A 19,786-nucleotide genomic window follows, 5' to 3' on the forward strand; every position below is an offset into this window, starting at 1 on the left:
TTTAGCTATACGCTATGATTGCAAAATACTTTATTACTACTTGTCTTAGTCCATTTTGTGCTGCTATAACATAATATCTGAGACTGGATAATTTATAAAGAATGGAGATTTATTTCTTACAGTCTTGGAGGCTGAGAAGTGTAAGGTTGAGGAGAGGGCCTTCCTGCTGTGTCATCCCGGGTGAAAGGTGGAAGGGCAAGACAGTATGCACATGCACAAGACAGAATGAGAGAGAGAGAGGTAGGAGGAGGAGGAGAGGTGGAGGAGGAGAGGAGGAGGAGGTGGAGGAGGAGGAGAGGTGGAGGAGAGGAGGAGGTGGGAGGAGGAGGTGGAGGAGGAGGAGAGGTGGAGGAGAGGAGGAGGTGGAGGAGGAGGAGAGGTGGAGGAGGAGAGGAGGAGGAGGTGGAGGAGGAGGAGAGATGGAGGAGGAGGAGAGGAGAAGGGGGAAGGAGGAGAGGTGGAGGAGGAAGGAGAGGAAGGGAGGAAGGTCAGGAGGAACGGGGCTGAATCCACGCTTTTATCAAGAATCCACTCCTGTGATGCAGGCATTAATCCATTGATGAGGGCAGAGCCCTCAGGACCTAATTAATTCTTAAAATTCCCACCAGTCCATCCTGTTGTCCTGGGGATTAAGTTTCCAACACATGAACTTTGTGGGAATTTTGAAACCATAGCACTATTACTACTTTTAACAAACATTTATCTGTTAAGATTAATTAAGAATAAGAAAACAAAATGTTTTATTTTGTTTTAAAAAACCCTTCTCTGATACTTTTTTTTAAATTATGGATTTGAGTTTCTGACTTATATATTTTTCCTCCTTCCTGAAAAACTTCTTTTGATACTTCTGGCAAGGTAGGTCTGCTGGTGATGGATACCTTTAGCTTTTATATGTCTGAGAAAGTTTTTATTTCTACTTCACTTTGGAAAGATCATTTTGCTAGATATAGAATGACAGGTTGGTGGATTTTTTTCTTTCGATACTGTAAACATTTCACTCCATTCTCTTGCTTGCTTTCTGAGAAGTCTGATGGATTCTCATCTTTTTAGGTAAGGTATCTTTTCCCTTTTGCTTCTTGTAGGATTTTATCTTTTTCTCCAGCTTGACAGTTATATACCTAAGTGTAGATTGTTTTTGTTTTGTTTTTGCTTTTAGTATTTATCTTGTTTTGTGTTCTCTGAGCTTCCTAGATCTGTGGTTTACTTTGGAAAGTTCTCAGCCATTGTTCCTTTGAATATTTCTTCTGTTCCATTCTGTCTTCTTCTTGTGTTATTGTAATTATGTGTATGTTGCACTTTTTTCTTTGTTCATTTGTTTGTTTTTTGAGATGGAGCTTCGCTCTGTCACCCAGGCTGGAGTGCAATGGCATGATCTCAGCCCATTGCAACCTCCGCCTCCCAGGTTCAAGCAATTCTCCTGCCTCAGCCTCCTGAGTAGCTGGGATTACAAGCGTGTGCCACAACGCCTGGCTAATTTTTGTATTTTTAGTAGAGATGGGATTTCACCATGTTGCCCAGGCTGGTCTTGAACTCCTGAACTCGTGATCTGCCCACCTTGGCCTCCCAAAGTCTGGGATTACAGGCGTGAACCACTTGCCCAGCCTGTTGCACTTTTTGAAATCATCCCACAGTTCTTGGATGTTTTGTTCTCTTTGTGTTTTTCAATTTGGGAAGTTTCTATGGACATACTTTCAAGCACATTAATTCTTTCCTTGGCCATGTCCCATCTGTGGATGAGCCATCAGACATAGTCTTCATTTTTGTTATGGTGTTTTTCACTCCTAGCATTTCCTTTTGACCCTTTCTTAGAGTTTCCATCTCTCTGCTTCCATTATCCATCTATTATCACATATTGTCTACTTGTTCCATTAGTGCTTTAACATATTAATCAAAATTATTTTAAATTGCAAATAATTCCCAAATCTGTGTCATAGGCAAATTTAACAGGTGGGCGACAGATGGGAGAATCTACTTGCAACATGTAAAACTGACCGAGGATTAATGTCTAGAATACAAAAAGCAACACGAAAAACCCTAGAACCCTTCTGAAAAAGTTAGTGGTCAATAATAACTATGCTTTATAGAGCAATCACTACCTTTTAAGCACTTACACAGATGTGAGAAGAAAGTGCAGTAAGACCTGTGAGAATCTTGAGGGAGGTGCCGTGTCCAGCTTTGGGTGAGTGGTAGTGGAGACTGAGCAACATTATCTGGATGGCTTCTGAAAAATAAACTCCAATTAGTGGGGAATGGGGTGCGGTACAGTCATTCTAGGCTGCGGGAACAGCCTGGGGAAATAAATGTGTGCAGAGAATAATGTACAAGTCAAGTTTCTCAGAAGATCCATGAGAGACAGCAGCAGGTGCTACAGCCACAAAGCCAGGATATGATGCAATAGGCAGCTATGATGATTTTTGAGCAGGTGAAAGGTGAAATGAAAGTGCTAGTTATGAATACGACTTAGACAGGATGGAGGATGGACTGAGGAGAAGGTCTGGGCTCTGGGAGACATGCTCAGACAAGAGACTGTCTTCAAGCCAGAGTGAAGGCTGTGGTGGGATAGCACCAGGAAGACCTTGTGACTACAGCTGAGGGCCAAAGGAGAAGTTAGGGGCACTGCCAGGGTCCTGGCTCAGGGTATGGGTGGATGCAGCTGCTGGTCACCAGCGGGTGGAGGGCAGACTGGAAAGATGAAGGGAACAGGCCCAGGGGGTGGTAAGGAGGCTCCGATGAGGAGCGTGGGGGCCACTGTCCCAGAGGCAGGCACCAGAGAGGGGACTGGTCTGAGGGCTGCCTGTACTTCGTGGGTGACTGGAGGTCAAAGAGGCAGGATGTAGAGGAGCACGTGTGGCTGGAAGTCTTGGGACCCTGCATCTCTAGCACCGTGGCCACCTCAGCTCCATGAACTGGGGCTCTGGCCTCTCTGTCTTGTCCAGGCCTGAGGGCAGCCCATCTGTTTCTTCCTTCCTAGGTCTGGAGGATGAAGCCAGCCCAGCGTGGTCCTGCCTGGGCCAGAGAGCTGGGCACTAGGAGCAGGAAGATTTGGGTGGAGGAAACTGGGGATGGGGGTGTTGCAAGACCACCCCTCCTGAGGGAGAGGACAGCAGGGACTCCACCAGGGTCTTCTCCCTGCCCCTCATCCTGATGCCGAGGGAAGGGTCCAGGCCCAGCTCCAGCTACACTCTGGGTCCCCCACACCCTCCCAGGGTAGCAGAGTCCTGGGGGCACCCCCACCCCATCTTGTGTGAAATGGGTATGTGTGGGTATCATTCACGCCTCTGCCTCTATCCTCCCCACCCGGGCCCCTCCCTTCTCCAAACCTCAGCACCCCCATCCCCCCACCCAGTGCCTCCCTCCATCCACTTTCTTTGCTCCAAGGAGGAGAAAGGCCCACTGTCATGATTGTATGTTGACATCCGATGTGAAGCCACTTCCTCTGCCTCTTCTATCTGCCATCTTGCCTCTCCTGCTCCCGCCACGTCCTCCCAGGGGCACAACGAGCTTGTTCCTGACTCTGGGCCTTTGTCCCTGCTGTTACCCTTGCCAGGAGCACCCCTTCCTACTCTCGAATAGTTTGTGGGGATTCACTCAGGTTAGAGGCGACACCGTCGTCACCCATCCTGCTGTGGTCTTCCTTCCAGCTTTATTTTTATTGGCATTGTTAACCTATGGGATGGGCATTGCTGATGTGTGCTTGAAGCTTCAGACCCTGCAGTCATTCAGCCTGTTGAATAAATCAAACTAAAATTTTAATTCTGGTGGGAGGGACTCTTGAATTTTGGGACATGAATCCTGCAGTGGATTTCAGGAGTAAAAGCATAAGGTTATATTGGCTTCACACCTTCTCCACCGAATGAATTTTTTGATTGAGGAGCTGGTTTTATGTTTTCTTTAAAATTTTTTTTATTCATTTTTTTTTAAAGAGACAAGGTCTCTCTCTGTTATCCAGGCTGTGGTGTGGGGGCGCGATCATAGCTCACTGCAGTCTTGAACTCCTGGGCTCAAGGGATGCTCCTGCCTCAGCTTCCTGGGTAGCTAGGACTACAGGCGTAGCCACCATGCCCAGCAAATTTTGATTTTTTTTCTTTTGTAGAGATTGAGGTCTGCCTATGTTGTCAGCTGGTCTCAAACTCCTGGCCTCAAGCAACCCTCTCTCCTCAGCCTTCCAAAGTGCTGGGACTGCAGGTACGAGCCACCACACCTGGCCAGTTTCATGTTTTCTGATTAAGAGCCCTCACACTTTCCCTTCCATTTCAAACATCCAGCTCCATTCTGCCTACTGGAGAAAGACAGCCCGTGGAAAGGGCAGAGGAAGGCCCGCTTCCCCTCCCAGGCCCCAGAGTGCCCCATAGCTGCCTTGAACCATGGGCTTCCAGCTACAACCTCATCTGGGAAAGAAAGGAGTGAGGAAAGGTGTTGAGAAGGAAATTTAGGATTCTTGGTCAGGGAGTGGGTGGTGCTGGCAGATCAGGGCCAGAGCTGGGACCCTCCTAGGAAAGTGTTTCTGGATCAGGGCTGTAGCTGCGGGAGGGCTGAGTGGACACTGGGTCCTCGCCCCCGTTCCTGGCCTCTCCGTTGAGGCTGCACGCTGCCCCTTAGCCAGGTGTCCCATTTGCCGCCGGCAAGGGAACCAGGCACAGGTGGCCCTGCCCTCTAGCTCTGAGATCCAAGTCCCTGGAGTTGGCCTAAGGAAGCTAAAAATCTCACGGTCCCCCGGTGTGAGACCCCGTTGGTCATTCTACCCTACCTAAGGGTGTAAGTAAGGCCTTCCCACTGCCTGGACCCTTCTTCTCCAGACCCCTCTTCATTTCTCCCTCCTCCAGGGCAAAGGTGTCGTACCTCCGGGCCCACGTGTGGCCATTTGGCTCCTTCTTCACCAATAGAGAGTTCTTCCTTTGGCTAAGTTGAGGTCTGCTCTATAACTCCTCTACCCCTCACCCTAGCCCTAGCGTTGTCCACAGGGGCCCCAGAGAACAAGTCAGATCTGCTTAGCCTTGCAGGTTAAACACCTCCAGTTCTTTCTGCCTCCCTTACTGGCTTCTACCGGAAACTCTCCTAACAGCATGGCCTCTGAGGTCACGTTTAAAGTCATTTACAGTGAAGATGACAGCTGCACTCGAGTGACCTTGGGCCTAGGACGTCCCTGCAGACTCACCGCCTCTCAGATCCCTGGCGTCCTCATCTGTAAAATGGGGACAAGAGCCCCTCCATCTCCTCCTCTTCCTTCCCTCCCTCACTCTTGGGTTGATCTTCTGCTTCTTCTAAGGAGACTAGAGGCAGGAGCCTCTAGATGGAGGGCTTCTCGGCAGAGGTGGGCCTCAGAGGAAGAGTCAGGCCTCCTGGCGGCCCCAGCTTGGAGCCGAGGCCCTCCATGTGGCCCCTACAGTGCCCTCTCCTCAAGCCTGTCCCATGAGCCACCCCAGACTCTTCCTGGTGCGCAGATGCGCCGGATATTGCCGTGCCTCTGTGCTTTGGGCTGTGCTGAGCCTTGTGCCTGGAACGCCCTCTCCTGTCTTCTGTTGGGTGAACCCCCACACAGCTTGCGAAGCCTGGCCCAAACGCCACTGACTCCGGGCAGCTGTCCTGACTGACTGTGGGCCTGCCTTGCGCAGTGTTCTCCTCGTGCTACGTCCCGGCCTCCCTGGCTGACCGGCACCCGCTTTGTGCTGCATCCCCTGCGCTTGGAGTGCCGGGAGGGCGGGGCCTCCCTGACCTTCTCCAGGCCCTGCTGCCAGCCCAGCCCAGGCTGAGGAGCCCACTGCTTCCTTGAAGAGTGGGGGAGTGCATACAGATGCCACCACGGGGGTGGGCAGGGCCTTCACCATGATGGGGAGGTGGCTGCCTTTGCTTGGTGGCAGTGGGGACCTTTCTGCACACACATCTTCTTGCATCACACAGGCCACATGTGAGCCACACGAGAGCCACAGGTCTCCAGGTAGGACGCCAGGGCTTACTTGGACGCCCCCTCCAGTGAGTCTGGGCTGTGATAATTTCCCCACTACACTGTGATGAGTGACGCTGCTGTCCCCATCTGGGGCTAATAATCTTTCTCCTCTTAGTGGTTGTTTCCTGGGACAGAGTCCCCAAAGCAGGGCCAACAGAGGTTTGGGCTAAGCTGCCTGGACGCCCTGCCTGCCCCACAGCCAGGTGACTGCCAAGGAGCTGACAGGGCTATCTTCATTTCCCAGCTTGGAATCTCATGCACAGCTTTTCTCTTTTTCTGTCCCAACCTAGAAATGTTCACACACCTGGTCTGCAGCCAACAGCTGGGATGCTGTTCTCCAGATGCCAGGAAGGTAGCCTGGGGACATTCAGGGGAAGGAGAGTTTTACTTGACTTGCTTGTGCTGGCTAAGAGCCTGACACTGGGTAGGGGCTTGACAAAGCAGTAGACAAATGTCTGGGGCTCCAGGGGCCTGGAGCTCCTCTCTACTCTCTGCACTGTCTGGCTGGGGGGTCACAGGCAAGTGACTGCCACTTGCTTCCCCTAAGCATGGCTGCATCCCATGGACGTTGTGAATCTTATAACAGACCACGTATCCATTTTTTGCTTTGGCTGCTAGGGAGCTCAGTGCAAAAATGGGAGCCCAGTTTCAGGAATTGTATTCTTACAGCTTTTCCACCCTTATTCCTTTATCCACATCTTTATTCTTCTTACTCTATTTCTGCCTCCAGTGCTTGGGAACACAGTAGGAGAGCCTCATCTGCTTATCGACAAGATGGGAAAAATTTCATCCTCGTCTCAGGTTTTTCTGAGGATTGAAGGAAGGGAGGGCCCTGTGCAGAAGAGGCTGGTAGGTGGGTGCTGCACCCATGTTGGCAGAAGTTAGTCTGGATTTGGCAAAGCTGCACCCAGGGTGTGCATTCCCAGCTGGAGCCATCCCCACTATGGGCATCTGTGCAGTCTTAGGAATGGGACCAGGGATTTGGCTCAGAAATCCTCCTGCTCTAGGTAGCTGAGTGAGTCTTGACTTCCCTTGGTAGCTGAGTGAGTCTTGAATTCCTCTATGCTCTGGAGAGTAAGCTCTGCGAGGGCCTGCCTGGGCCCTGCACACATCGGTGGGAATGAAGAAATATTTCCTCCACTGCTTCCCTACTCCCAACCAGACCTCTCCCTCACTGCGTGTGCTGATGAATGCAGCACCCCCATCCAGGCCTCCAAATGACCTTCTTCCCCAGCCTCCCAGCAGGTGCCTTCAGGTCAGTTTCTACCGAGGCTGAGGGCCTCGCCTAGGGTGTCCTCAGACTTGCTCTTTCTCTCTCGAGGGGGACCCCAGAAATGGGGGCAACCCAACTTTCTCGAAAGGCTCAGGATGTCCTGATGTTTGTGAATTTTCCCTATCATCGGTGACTTGTTCGATGGCGCTGGAGAGGGGGCAGGTGGGTGTTAGTGGATGTTTCCTCTCCCCTGCTTCTGAAAGATCTCAAGGTATCCATGAACATGGAAAACCTCAAACCTGTGGTTTCATGGAGGAGCAAAGAGGGCCGTGTTCTGGCTTCCTGTCCTTAACGGTGGGGGACATGGGCATCTGTGATTCCACCTGTCTGAGCCCTTGCCTCTGACTTTCAATTCACTGAACAGGCCACCATGAACTGCTTTCAGTTCTTCTGCTGAAAAGCCAGACCTCTGGAGGAAGGCCGGGCAGGGGCCTGGGGCCGGAGGTGGATCAAGGACACCTGCAGGTTGAGAGGGTCTTGGGTGGGAGAGCACTGGATGGGGAGCCAGACCTGCCTCTGAACACCTCTTTCCAGCTTCTTCCTCACTGACAGCCCTGGTGTCTTGTCCTTCCTGGATCCAAACAATACAGAATGTTGAACACACCCTCAGAAATAATATACTAGCAGAGCCCTCCAAGAATACACTGAGGACTCCATGATGCAGGGATGCGCCGTGACACGGGCCGTCTGCCTCCTCGAGGAGCTTCTCTATGAAAACATCAAGGTTGAGGGAGTCTGAAGCATGGCAGGAGTTCCACAATTCTCCACTGAGAGGCCCATGCAGTGTGAAGGGCATCTGAGTGTGCCCTGTATCTTACATCCACCAGTCAGGGCCTGGAAGGAAGGGGATTCTTCCCAGACTTGGACATCAAACACTGATTCCCCCAGGCCCTGGCCCTGTGCCCACTTCCTTTCTCCTCTGACACTCCAGCCTGGGAGAGCCTGGCCACAGCATGGCTCTCATACCCATCTCCCTTCTCTCTAAGCCCCCTCCCCGGCCAAAACACAGGAGCCCTGGCCTTGCAGATCCAGTGACCCACGGCCAGTCTCTGCCTGGGCGACCCCTGAAAGCCTCCAAGGTTGTCCAACCAGGCTGAGCTCATCACCTGCCCTGGCTTGCCCCGCCCTCTGTTCCCTCCCCTCTGTCAATGGAACCCCACCAGCCAGGTTAGAAACCTGACCTCACCTTCTCTGTCTCCTTCCACACCCAATCTATCCCCTTAGACCCCTGACTCAAACCCTCATCTATCTTAAAGGGAACACTTCTACACGGCTGGTGGGAATGTAAACTAGTGCAACCACTATGGAAAACAGTGTGGAGATTCCTTAGAGAACTAAAAGTAGATCTTCTATTTCATCCAGCAATCCCACCACAGGGTATCTACCCAGAAGAAAAGAAGTCATTGTACGAAAAAGAACTTGCACACGCATGTTTATAGCTGCACAGTTCACAATTGCAAAGATATGAAACCAACTCAAATGCCCATCAATCAATGAGTGAATAAAGAAACTGTGGTATATATACACAATGGAATACCAGTCAGCCATAAAAAGGAATGAATTAATGGCGTTCACAGCAACCTGGATGGGATTGGAGACCATTATTCTAAGTGAAGTAACTCAGGAATGGAAAACCAAACATCTTGTGTTCTCACTCACACATGGGAGCTAAGCTATGAGGATGCAAAGGCATAAGAATGATACAACAGGCCGGGCGCGGTGGCTCAGTGGGGCCTGTAATCCCAGCACTTTGGGAGGCAGAGGTGGGCAGATCACGAGGTCAGGAGATTGAGACCATCCTGGCCAACATGGTGAAACCCCGTCTTTACTAAAAATACAAAAATTAGCTGGGCATGGTGGTGTGTGCCTGTAATCCCAACTACTTGGGAGGCTGAGGCACGAGAATCACTTGAACCCAGGAGGCGGAGGTTGCAGTGAGTCGAGGTGGCACCATTGCACTCCAGCCTGGCAACAGAGTGAGGCTCCATCTTAAGAAAAAAAAAAAAGAATGATACAATGAACTTTGGGGACTCACGGGGAGAGGGTGGGAAGGAAGTGAGGGATAAAAGACTACAAATTGGGTTCAGTGTATACTGCTCAGGTGATGGGTGCACGAAAATCTTACAAATCACCACTAAGGAACTTACTCATGTAACCAAATACCTCCTGTTCCCCCCGAACCTATGGAAATAGGTTAAAAAAAAAACAACCCATCTCTCTCAAGTGTGTCCCGTCTCTGCCCTCCTGCCTCCGGCCTGGCCAGCCTGCTGTGTCTTCCTGTGACCCCCTGGGCTTCCTGCAGGCCCTCTCACTATCTCCCTGTGCACCCTCCTCAGGGGGCCAGACTGGGTTTTCTAAACCGCAGACCTGATTGTGTCACCTTCCCCTGCCTAAAATCACTAGACAAAGTGCCGGCGTCTAGGGTTGTCTGAAGCTGGCAATGAGTCGGTGAGAGCCTGCACTGTGAGATGTTGACTAGGGCTCAGCAGCTGCGAAAGGAAGAGGAAGAAGCAGGAATGGGGCATGGGGAGAAACTGAGCTGCAGCACAGGCCTGAGGGGACCCTCAGTTCCCTCTGTGGAACTGGGGGTTTCTCTAGAATGGGTATTGCCCATCCGACTGTCCCTTATTGGGCCTGACTGGCCCGGCCTTTACAGTGAGCACTGGCTCACTCACTGCCAGGAAGAGCCGACATCAGGAGAGGCAGCTCCCTGCAGTGAGGCAGGGCCTGGAGGAGCTTCAGCTGCAGGCATTCTGATGACCACACTCTCTCGGCTGGACAACAAGGCCTTCCTGGAAGGGGTATGTGGCCTCTCACATCTGCTCCCATCTGCCACTCAGACCCACTTCCTGTCTGCTCCCCTCCACTGCTCAGACCCACTTCCCATGTCTACTTGGGCACCAGCCCCTCCAGAGCCCCAGCTGACCTCTCTTCCTGGGGGAATCTTGCAGAAGGGCAGTTCCCTGGACACAGGAAAGCCCTGCACTGCAGGTGGCCTCAGGGAAGTCATCATCTCCCCTTGCCATTCTCCTCTTGCTGTGTGTCAGCACCGCTGGCTTTCATGGCTTAGCCAGGTGCGTGACTCAGACCCTCTTCCCCAAGGGTCCTGAGGCCCTGGCCAGCATGCCTTTGGCGGGCCAAGGGCTGTCACCCTTATCCACTCAGAGTCACCACTGGGCAAGGAAGTGCCAAGACCTACGTGCTTTATCTGACTCCACCGTGGAGCCTGCCTCTTCCTGTTGATCCATCACTGACCCCTGCCAAGGCAGGTCATGCCGCTTGCCTGCTGATCTGTGGACACGAGATGTCCAACTGCTCAGGTTGCAGCCACAGCTTGTAATTCAATGGGACTCTTTCTGTGTCCCCTGGTAGAAAGGTGTCATTTTGGGGAATGAGGATTCCTGACTCTGCAGAACGCAGAGGTGTGGAAATGGAAGCACTAAGTTCCCAGTGGGCCAATGAGTGATGATGAGAGGGTTCCTCCTGCTTCTGTCCCTTGGCTCCTGGGCCCACATGCTTGTTCCGCCTGTCAGGCGTACACTATCAGAGGCAGACACAATGCACATGCTCGTCCTGGAGGATGACCCCCATGTGACAGAGTCCTGCCCTGGAACACCCCATTCAGAAGCTGCAACCTGACCACGTTGGCATTGCCAGCCAAACTGTGGTGCTCAGTGGAGCCTTTGGCTGGCAGTGTCAACATGGTCAGGCCTGCAGCTTCTGAATGCAGTGTTCTGTGGTAGGGCCAGTGGGCCCCATGGTCCTGGGTTCTCTCCTATAATTCTTTAGCTCCAAAGTGGTCCCCTGGTCTGAAGCGATGTTACGTGGGGTCCCATGCTGGTGGCTCAAACACTACAAAACTCTCGCTTTGGTTGGTGGTGCTGAGGATAGGAAAGGCCAGTTTACACCTAAGTAGGTGTCTCTTCTGATGAAAACAAACCATTGACCCCTTTGTCTTAGTCCATTTGGGCTGCTATAACAAACTACTACAGATTGGGTGGCTTATAAACAAAAGACACTTATTTCTCACAGTTCTGGAGGCTGGGAAGTCCAAGATCAAGGTGCTGGCAGATTTGGTGTCTGATGAGGGCCGGTTCCTCATTGATAGCCATCTTCTCGCTGTCACCTCATGTGGAAGAAGGGGTCAGAGACCTCTCTCGGGCCTCTTTAACAAAAGCACTAGTCCCATTCATGAAGGTTCCACCCTTGTGACCTCATCACCTCCCAAAGTCCCTGCCTCCTTATATCATCCCCTTTGAGGTTGGAATTTCAACATATGAATGTTGTTGGGGGACATGCATTCAGATCACTGCACCCTTCTAAAGTGGAAGCGCCCAGGTGGTCAAGGTGCCCTACCTGGCTGGTTGGCTTCCTCCAAGAATGATGCCACATTGGGGTCAGCAATGGTCTTTACTGCAGTCAAGTTGGATATTCTAGGGGGTGGCAGTAGGTAGGTCAGGTTTGATAAGTGAGAGTCCATGTGGTTAGGCCCATGTGTCTCCTGCAATTTTGGTCCCCAAGATGACTTCATTCACGTGCCCATCATACCAGCAGGGGGAAGAGGGACAGAGGTTGGCTGCTGTCAAATGGCTGGTCATCTTGTCAAGAGGACTTGGCTGTTGAGGGCCTCTCTTCGGGTGGGGTTTTCTGGTGGGATTAACATGTGTTACTTGATCTACTCCCATAGGTACATCCCATCTCTACCTCAGAATTTCTTGTCCTTAATCTCCCATTTTTTTTCTTTCCAAGATCCTAATCAACTGGCCAGGCTTCTTGTTGCCGCCTATGAGCCCATAGATTCTCTAACTTCTGGCTGCTTCTCTTTCCACACAGAATGGATTGCCACCTGAGGCTCTGCCCGCTGGGAGAACTCTCCCTCACCACAGTCTTTCGAGGCCATCTTAAACGAGGGTGTAGCGCAGCTGTCATCTGTTTTGACTTGAGTCCACAAACAGAATGGACCCATTTGTAAACCACCTTCAAGCATTTCCTGCTCCACACAGCCACTGGCCTGGGCAGAGAGAGGGGGCTGGGAGCCCTGAGACACAGGTGACCTGCCGTGAGGCTTGTGCCCTCTGGTCTTGCTTCTGCTAAATCCTGGACGTAACACTTCCACATGACAGATTGCTGCCTGGCCTGCCCAGCCTTATGACTCATTGGGTCTTATAGAACTCATGGTGGGCAGTTGAAGCTGCATGGCCACTTGGCATGACCTGCTCAGGCATTCTGTCTCTATTAGGCAGAGACAGAATGGCACTCCAGTGGCACTCTGGGAATTGTTCTCAAAAAGTGTAATTCCCTGTGCGAATGGCACGGCCTTGCCCCAGAAGCCCAGGGGCCGATGTAGTGATTCTCCTGCTTCAGTTCACCATAAACTCCGATGACATCTTTTCTTGCTGCAGATTCCTCCACCCCAGTAGAGTCTGCCACATCCTATGGCCTGAGCCACAGGACTGCTTGCACAGCAGCTTGAACCTGCTGCAGAGCCCTTTCCCAATCTGGGCCCCACTCAAAGCTAGTGGCCTGTGCTTAACCCAGGATGTGGGCTGGCACACTATTACTAGGTGTATGAGGTATGCTCCCCCTAGAACCTGAACTCATCAGCACTGTCCTTCCTTCTTTGCAAAGAGATGCAAGCTGCAACCATTTGACTTTCACTTTGGAAGGGTGTCCTGACCACAACACCCCTAAAAAGGATAAAGACATGGCAGGCCCCTGAGACTTCAGGGAATTCACCTCCCACCTTCTGGAGCATATGGATCTTACCAAGGCCTTTAGTGGTCTGGCTCCTTCTTGCTTATCTGTTGCAATCAGCATGATGTCATTGATGAAACAGATCACTATGCTTTTCTGTGGGACATCAAGATGATCTAGACTCTCCTGCTCTTATGATAACAGAAGGCAGGAGGCCTAGCACAGCCCTGGGGCTAACTGTAAATGTATATTGTTCTCCATTCCATGCGAATGTGAACTATTTCTGATCCTCCTTTTTGACTGGGATAGAAAACAATGCACTTGTCAAACCAGTGGCTGCATACCACATCTCTGAGGCCACAGTAATCTGCTCTAGCAAAGGTACCACCTCCGGTGCAGTGATATGATCCAGGCTCCTCCTTAGTGAAGCTGAGGTAGTTTACACCACCCTCCAGGATCTTGTAGGTTTTGCAAAGGCTAGATTTGGTGAGTTAAAAAGAGACATGATGGGAAACAGCACCCCTGCACCCTTTATCTCCTTAAAGGTGGTGCTAATTTCTGTCATCCCCCTTTCCTGGCAATGTGCTATTGTTTCTGATTTATTATACTGGTCAAGGAGGAGTTAGTTTCAAAGGCTTCCACTTGGCCTTCCCCATTTCAATAGCTCTCACCCTACAGACCAAGGATCCAAGGTGGGAATCGCACCGATTGTTAAGTGTGCTGGTTCCAACTATCCGTTTGGGGGTCAAAGAAATCAATACCCAGTGACTCAGTGGCTTGATAGTAAGGTGGCTCTTGGAAAGGGCTCCGCCACTGACCTGATGTCTATCAGCCCTCACTTCATGAGGGCCAGGGGGATGGATGCCTCCTGTCTCTAGTGTCAAAGTCAGTTCAGGTTTGGTCTCCAACAGACCTCAGAATGTTTGGTTATTGGCACTATTAGCCATTGCATTATTAGCTGACTAAATGACCATAAGCCCCTTTGGGGGAGAAACTGGGTAAAATGTTACCATATTTAGTTGCTATGATATGGTAGGGTTTTCCCTTCTTGCAGCCCACTTACCTCTTCAGCCAGTGAGTTATGGATCTAAAACTTGACTGAGGTATGGAAATTGGACAAAAGATTGTGACTTTTTTCTTGCTGTGACCTCCCCCAGCCTTTGCTTCATCCATACTTGATTTCCTTTGTTGGCACAAACTAAGAAATGTCCTTGTCCCTCTGTCTGCTGTGGCCCTGAGGTCATGACTTTCTGCAAGTTGGGCTCCTGTGGCTGCCCTAGACTCTGGCTGGTCATCGTGATGCTGGCAAAGTCCCAGCTCCTGGGGAATCGGGCCCCCAGCCTTTAGCACATGGGTCCCCCCATTCCATTGCTGTCTGTGAGCTTTGTTTTGTAAGAGCCTCACCTGACATCAGTCCTGGCCTCCAGACAATTCACCATCAATGTTGCAGTGATCAACGCAGGTGCTCCTCAGGTCTCTGTAGATGATGTGTCTTCCAGGCACTTCCCTGGAAAATGGTCACCTGGTGGCCTTCTGGCCTGACACGGTGTGTCCATTCCAATGTGTCCACTTCCCTGAGCCTTTGAGTTGTTTCCTTCCTGTGTGCCTGGCAATCCTGGCATTTCAGCTTTGATAGTGTCCAAGGCTCCCAGCAGCCACCCACACTTGAGTCTGCACCATCCCCTGGGTTATGTGTCTTGGAAGAGAGGGACAGATTAGCAGATTCCTCTTGGCTAGTTTTACTTTCCACATCTCGGATGGCACTGGAGTCGTAGCTGTGCGCCTTCGGCCCTGGTCGGAACCTGCTGGCTGGGTCCTGTGGCTCCTTTGAGCGTAGTCTGCTTCCTGCCTTAGCAGGCTCAGCACGTGCCCATTGGCTTAGTGGTGGGGGAGGGTGGGCTGCCCTCTGCACTGTCTTCTGGCACAGGGGAGTGCTGGCTGGCAGTTGAGAGGAGGTGCCTCTGCAGTCTCTGAAGGTCCTGGGTCCTGGGGAGCGAGAGTCTTCGGGAGCATCTGCCTCTGTCCCATATGTCAGGGTCCCTGTTCCCAGGTCTGGCAAGACAGACCTACCTGGGCAGGGCCTGTAGCCTTCTTCAAACTTCAGCCATTCGGACTCCTGGGTCCTTGCTTCCTCTGTCCTGCCCTGGCAAGAGGTGAGGGCTTCAAAGAGGCCCTCTGGGTTCACGCTGGCTTCCAACTGCCTGTTCTTCACCCTCAGCAGTTCCTCGCTGTCTGGAGGAAATCGTGGCGCCCGGCAGCAGCCTCAGTCCTGCCGTCCACGCACCTCCTGTGCCTCCAGGCATCTTCAATGCCCCATCCAGGACTCTTGTCAGAGCATCCCTCCTGCTGGCAGCCACTCCCAGTTCTTCACACAGAGAACGGAGCCCTCACACTGCGCTGGTGCCACATCTCCCACTGGCTATGGAGCTTTGGTGCCACCTCTTCATCTACTTTCCTGGACCATTCCTGGTGCCAACTGCTTCAGGTTGGTTTGTCTGGAAGTGGATGCTGAGATGGATTTGGGGTGAAAGATGTTTATTAGTGTCAACCCCTGTGAAAAGAAGGGGGAAGGAGCGAGTTTGAACAGAAGAAAGGGTCAGGCTGCAGCACAGGTGTGACAAAGCCCTCGACGATGTCCTCACTCTGTCCCCAGACCTGGACAGGCGGGGCCTGTGGAGGTGTGTAGTTTCCATTTGTCCTCCTGGTTGGGCTGAATTCCAGGAAGACGTGGATTATGTGGTCTTGATTCTCCTTGTTCCCAGGGGTACGTGCTGGGGCTAGTAGAGAGGAGCCATTCAGTAAATCCCCCCAAATCTGACCCCCTCCGGGCTGGCTGCCATGATGCACATGATGTTGCTTCACATTTACAAGCACCCTGGGGCAGGGCCGAATGTCCCCATGAGACAGGCGAGGACAGTGAGACCCAGACCTCCGAATGCCTGCCTCAAGATCACAGCTCAGAGAGGCCAAGTCAGGGCCGGACCCTGTACAGCCATGCCTGAGTGTTTGAGGTCCTCTCTTTGCAGACAGCACTGCCGTGACCCCATCATGTATCTGTGTCCCAGTGTCCTGGCTCAGGAGACACCTTAAGCCACAGCTTTAGGCCACCTTTGACAGACCTCAACCCAAGTTGGCTTTGTTCTTGGAGTCTCAAGTCAGGACAAGTGCATGGAGGTGTTTGGTCCTCCCTCGGCAGGTGGAAGCATCTAGGGGCCCAGGTCTAGAGTCTGGGGTGTTGGGTGCACTTGGGCTGATGTACTGGGTTTTCTGAGGGGCAGGGATTTGAAAGCAGGCCTGGCAGCCTTCTGGGAGTCTGGCCTCTCTGTCCCCTGAGGCAGCCCCTGATGGAGGCCACCTGTGGCCTCCCCTATTTCCCAGGGGGCCAGTCATCACCTCCCAGCTGACCACCTGATTGCTGGGTGGTCTCTGGTGTAAAGTGCTGCCTCTCCAGCCCTAGCGCCTCATCCAACCACGGTTTAGGTCCTGAAGGGAAGATGAGCCAGCTTGGTTCTAGGGGACTCTGTGGCACCCACTCCCAGCTCTTCCTGATGACATCCCACAGGCCAGCTGTTACGACCTTGGGTAAGCCCAGACACCCCTCTGAGTCTCTGCAGCCTTGACTGTGAAGTGGAGCTAATAATGTCAGTTTCATGTCGTGCTGTTACAAATCAGTGAAAAAAGGCATGAGTATCAGGAATCATTCCTGGCACACAGTTGGTGTCAGAGCTGTAAGCTTTCCCCTCGAAAGAGAGAAAAGGATGCAACTCTTTCCAAGGGGAAAGTGATTTGCATGGGAAGTAGGTGGCTTCTCCATTACCTTTAAGCTGGAGGGGCGTGGACTGTGGGGCACACACTCCATGGGTGTGGATGGGGGCGGATGCGAGCCTGCTACTGAGGCCGAAGTCCCCTGTAGTGCATCACTGCTCTAACCCTCCCCCCACCCACCACCAGGCCTGCACCACTGCTCTAACCCTCCCCCCACCCACCACCAGGCCTGCATCACTGCTCTAACCCTCCCCCCACCCACCACCAGGCCTGCATCACTGCTCTAATCCCTCCCCCACCCACCACCAGGCCTGGGCAATGTGCTCTGAGAAACAGGAAAACGGTCGGGGTGGGCAGGCAGCCAGCGGATGTTGTCCCAGCTATGGGGCCAGTCCCCCTTGTGGCCTTGGGCAAGGTCTCTTCTCTTCCCAGTCATTTTCTCTGACTTGGGAACATGGGAGTCAGAGAGAAATAGGTTGGAAGCACTGGACAAGGCCCTTAACCTTTCCAAACCTTAATTTCCCCAGCTGTAAATGGGGGTGAGGAAAGCACCTCCCTTTTGGGGCTGTTGTGCTGATGATGTGAGTGCCTGGCACATGGTAAGCCCTTTTAAATGTGAGCTAGAATAATGATTACTTCTTTCATAATTGCAAATGTCACTTTTGAAAGAGGAAGGCCAGTGCTGGTGGGGACGTGGGATCTAGGACTGGTCTGAGCCTCCTCTCGTACATGCGGACTGGCGCAGATATTCTGTAGAGACGTGAGGTGAGTGACCCCCGTGCCCACCCTGTGTGCAGGAATCCTTTCCTGGAAGTATTCTAATAGGAGGGGCACATACGAGGATGCCCCTCTCAGAGGTGCTGGTGGGGGTGGGAGTGGGGGGGGTGGTGAGAGGTGGTGGATGTGCCCTGTGGAAACTGAGCAGCAGCCAGGACCAAACAGACACTGCAGCACCGAGGGATGTGAGAAACAGCCAGCAGAGTGGAGACGCGCAAGGAAAAGCATTGAGCTACCACACGGTGCTGCTTCTGCACATTGGAACCGCATACAGACAGAACATCAAGAACCAGTCTGTCGAGCACATGCCATGAAAACTGAGCACATCAGACACGTGGGCACAGCCGCCCCTTGTGGGGAGGGAGGGGGAAGGGGCTCCAAGCAGTGAGCAGGGGGCTGTGCATGCACCAGTAATGCCCACGAGCTGTGGGCTGAGGCACCAGGTTAACGCCACCTTCTGCAACTGAGGTGAAAAAACAAAAAGGAAAGAAAGAATGGAAGGAAGAAAGGCAGACAGGCAGGCCACTGTGCAGTCTATGACACTACCTTAGGCCCAGGAAGGGATTTCGGTCCAGGTCCTAGGTGGTGGAAGCAGCTAAGGTGTCCCAGAGAACTCCAGTGGTGTCCTGCAAAAGACACTGATAACCACAGCTGGGAGAATGCACCCCCAGGGCTTTTTACATAGCTATTTTCTTTCACGTCCCCCTCTCTAGAGACAGGGGCTTTTGTTGGGACTACTGTTCCCATTCTACAGAAGCAGCAGCTGAGGCCTGGGGTAGTGGGGTGATCCCAGGTCACACATCAATAAGGGAGTGGGGGTGCCAGTCAGAACTCCAGCCCAGCGTCAGTCTCACGAATGACAGGGCTTGCCCATGGCTCCATAGCTGGCAAGCGCTTGAAAGAAACCCCAGCCAGCCCTGCCGCCTCTCAATCCTGCCCGCGCCCCCTCGGAGCGGTGGAGCATTCATCTGAATCTAAGCTACCAGCACCGCTAACAAAGCCCCGACAACACACGCATGTTTTTCTCCGCCGCTCACTGTACGGGAACAATGGGTATTTACAGCAGTCCTGAAATGCTGCGCGAGCCTCCAAGGCCTTTGGCATCGTCAAAGCACAATTAGACAGGGCAGAGAACGGTTTTAACTGCGAGAGCATTTACCGTATTAGTGTTCTTGGAAAACGGCAAATCCCCATTACTTAAGCAGCCGCATTACCGAGCCCAGTGCCTGGCCCCCAGATCTGGATAATCCCTATGGATTCTTTTGAATTACACGGATGCCCCTGCCTCAAGCTCCTCCCGCCCTGTTTTTGAGCTCCTGTTGCTTGCAGGAATCGTCCAAAGTCTTCATCATGAGGTTTAAGCCCAGGTCTCCAGGCAGCCACCTTGTGTCCCCAGCCCAAAGGTACCAGGCCTGCTGTCCTTAGAACGGGGCAGAGGCAGGCCCTGGGCAGCCTTCCTCGCACGCCCAGGCCTTTGCCCTGAATGTTGCCCCTCTCTGGGATGCTGTCCTGCTCACTCGCTTTTATGGGTCAACTCGGACACCCCCCCATGGGCAGAGTTCACCCATGCACCCAGGGGCCGCGTCACATCAGCTGCACCTCTGTTGTGGACAGGAACACTTCTGACCCCTCCTCAGCTGGAGAACTGCTCCAGGGTTGAGTCCAGGCCTTGCTCACCTGCCCCTCTCCATCCCCTCACCTTCTGCCTTGGCATAGGCAGGTGCAGAATAATTCCCTGATGACCTTTTCTGGACACAAGATAACTTCCTGTTACCCAGGACGACAGGGAGGTTCTTTCTCTACGGAGCTGGCTTCAGGGACTCCTGGACACAACTGTGCAGAGAAGCTAGGACGACACTGGCATGTGACGGGGTGGCGGGGCTCTGTGCCTTGAGCAGGAACCCCCAAGGCAGAGCCTGAGACCGAGCTCGAGTGCAGCTTTATTTGGGAAGTGGCCAGGGGGTGTAGTGGAGGTCAGGGGTGAAACAGAGGAGGGAGGGGAGCCCCTACTGTGGGCACCGGCTTCTTGGCCCACCAAGTTCTCCCGGAGGCTGTGGCCATGTCTTAGGATCCTCTGCCCTGACGTGAGAGGGAGCAAGTGTCCCCAGCTCTGTTACACTCTGCTGGGCAGATACATTGGGTTGACATGTGTAATGCAAAGTGGATTTCCATAGAGAAGACCCCGGGGAGGGGTAGGAAGAGAGACAAGGGGCCTCCTGAGGTCCTGTTAGGTGTCGCCAACTGCAGGTAGTGGAGGCTCATGTGAAACTCGTGACTGAAGTTGTGGCTGGAATAAGAGGTGCCCCCAGAGGGTCTCCGGTGCTGCCCAAGGT

The sequence above is a fragment of the Hylobates moloch genome, unplaced genomic scaffold (assembly GCF_009828535.3).
Source record: "Hylobates moloch isolate HMO894 unplaced genomic scaffold, HMol_V3 SCAFFOLD_16, whole genome shotgun sequence".
Classification (NCBI taxonomy): Eukaryota; Metazoa; Chordata; class Mammalia; order Primates; family Hylobatidae; genus Hylobates; species Hylobates moloch.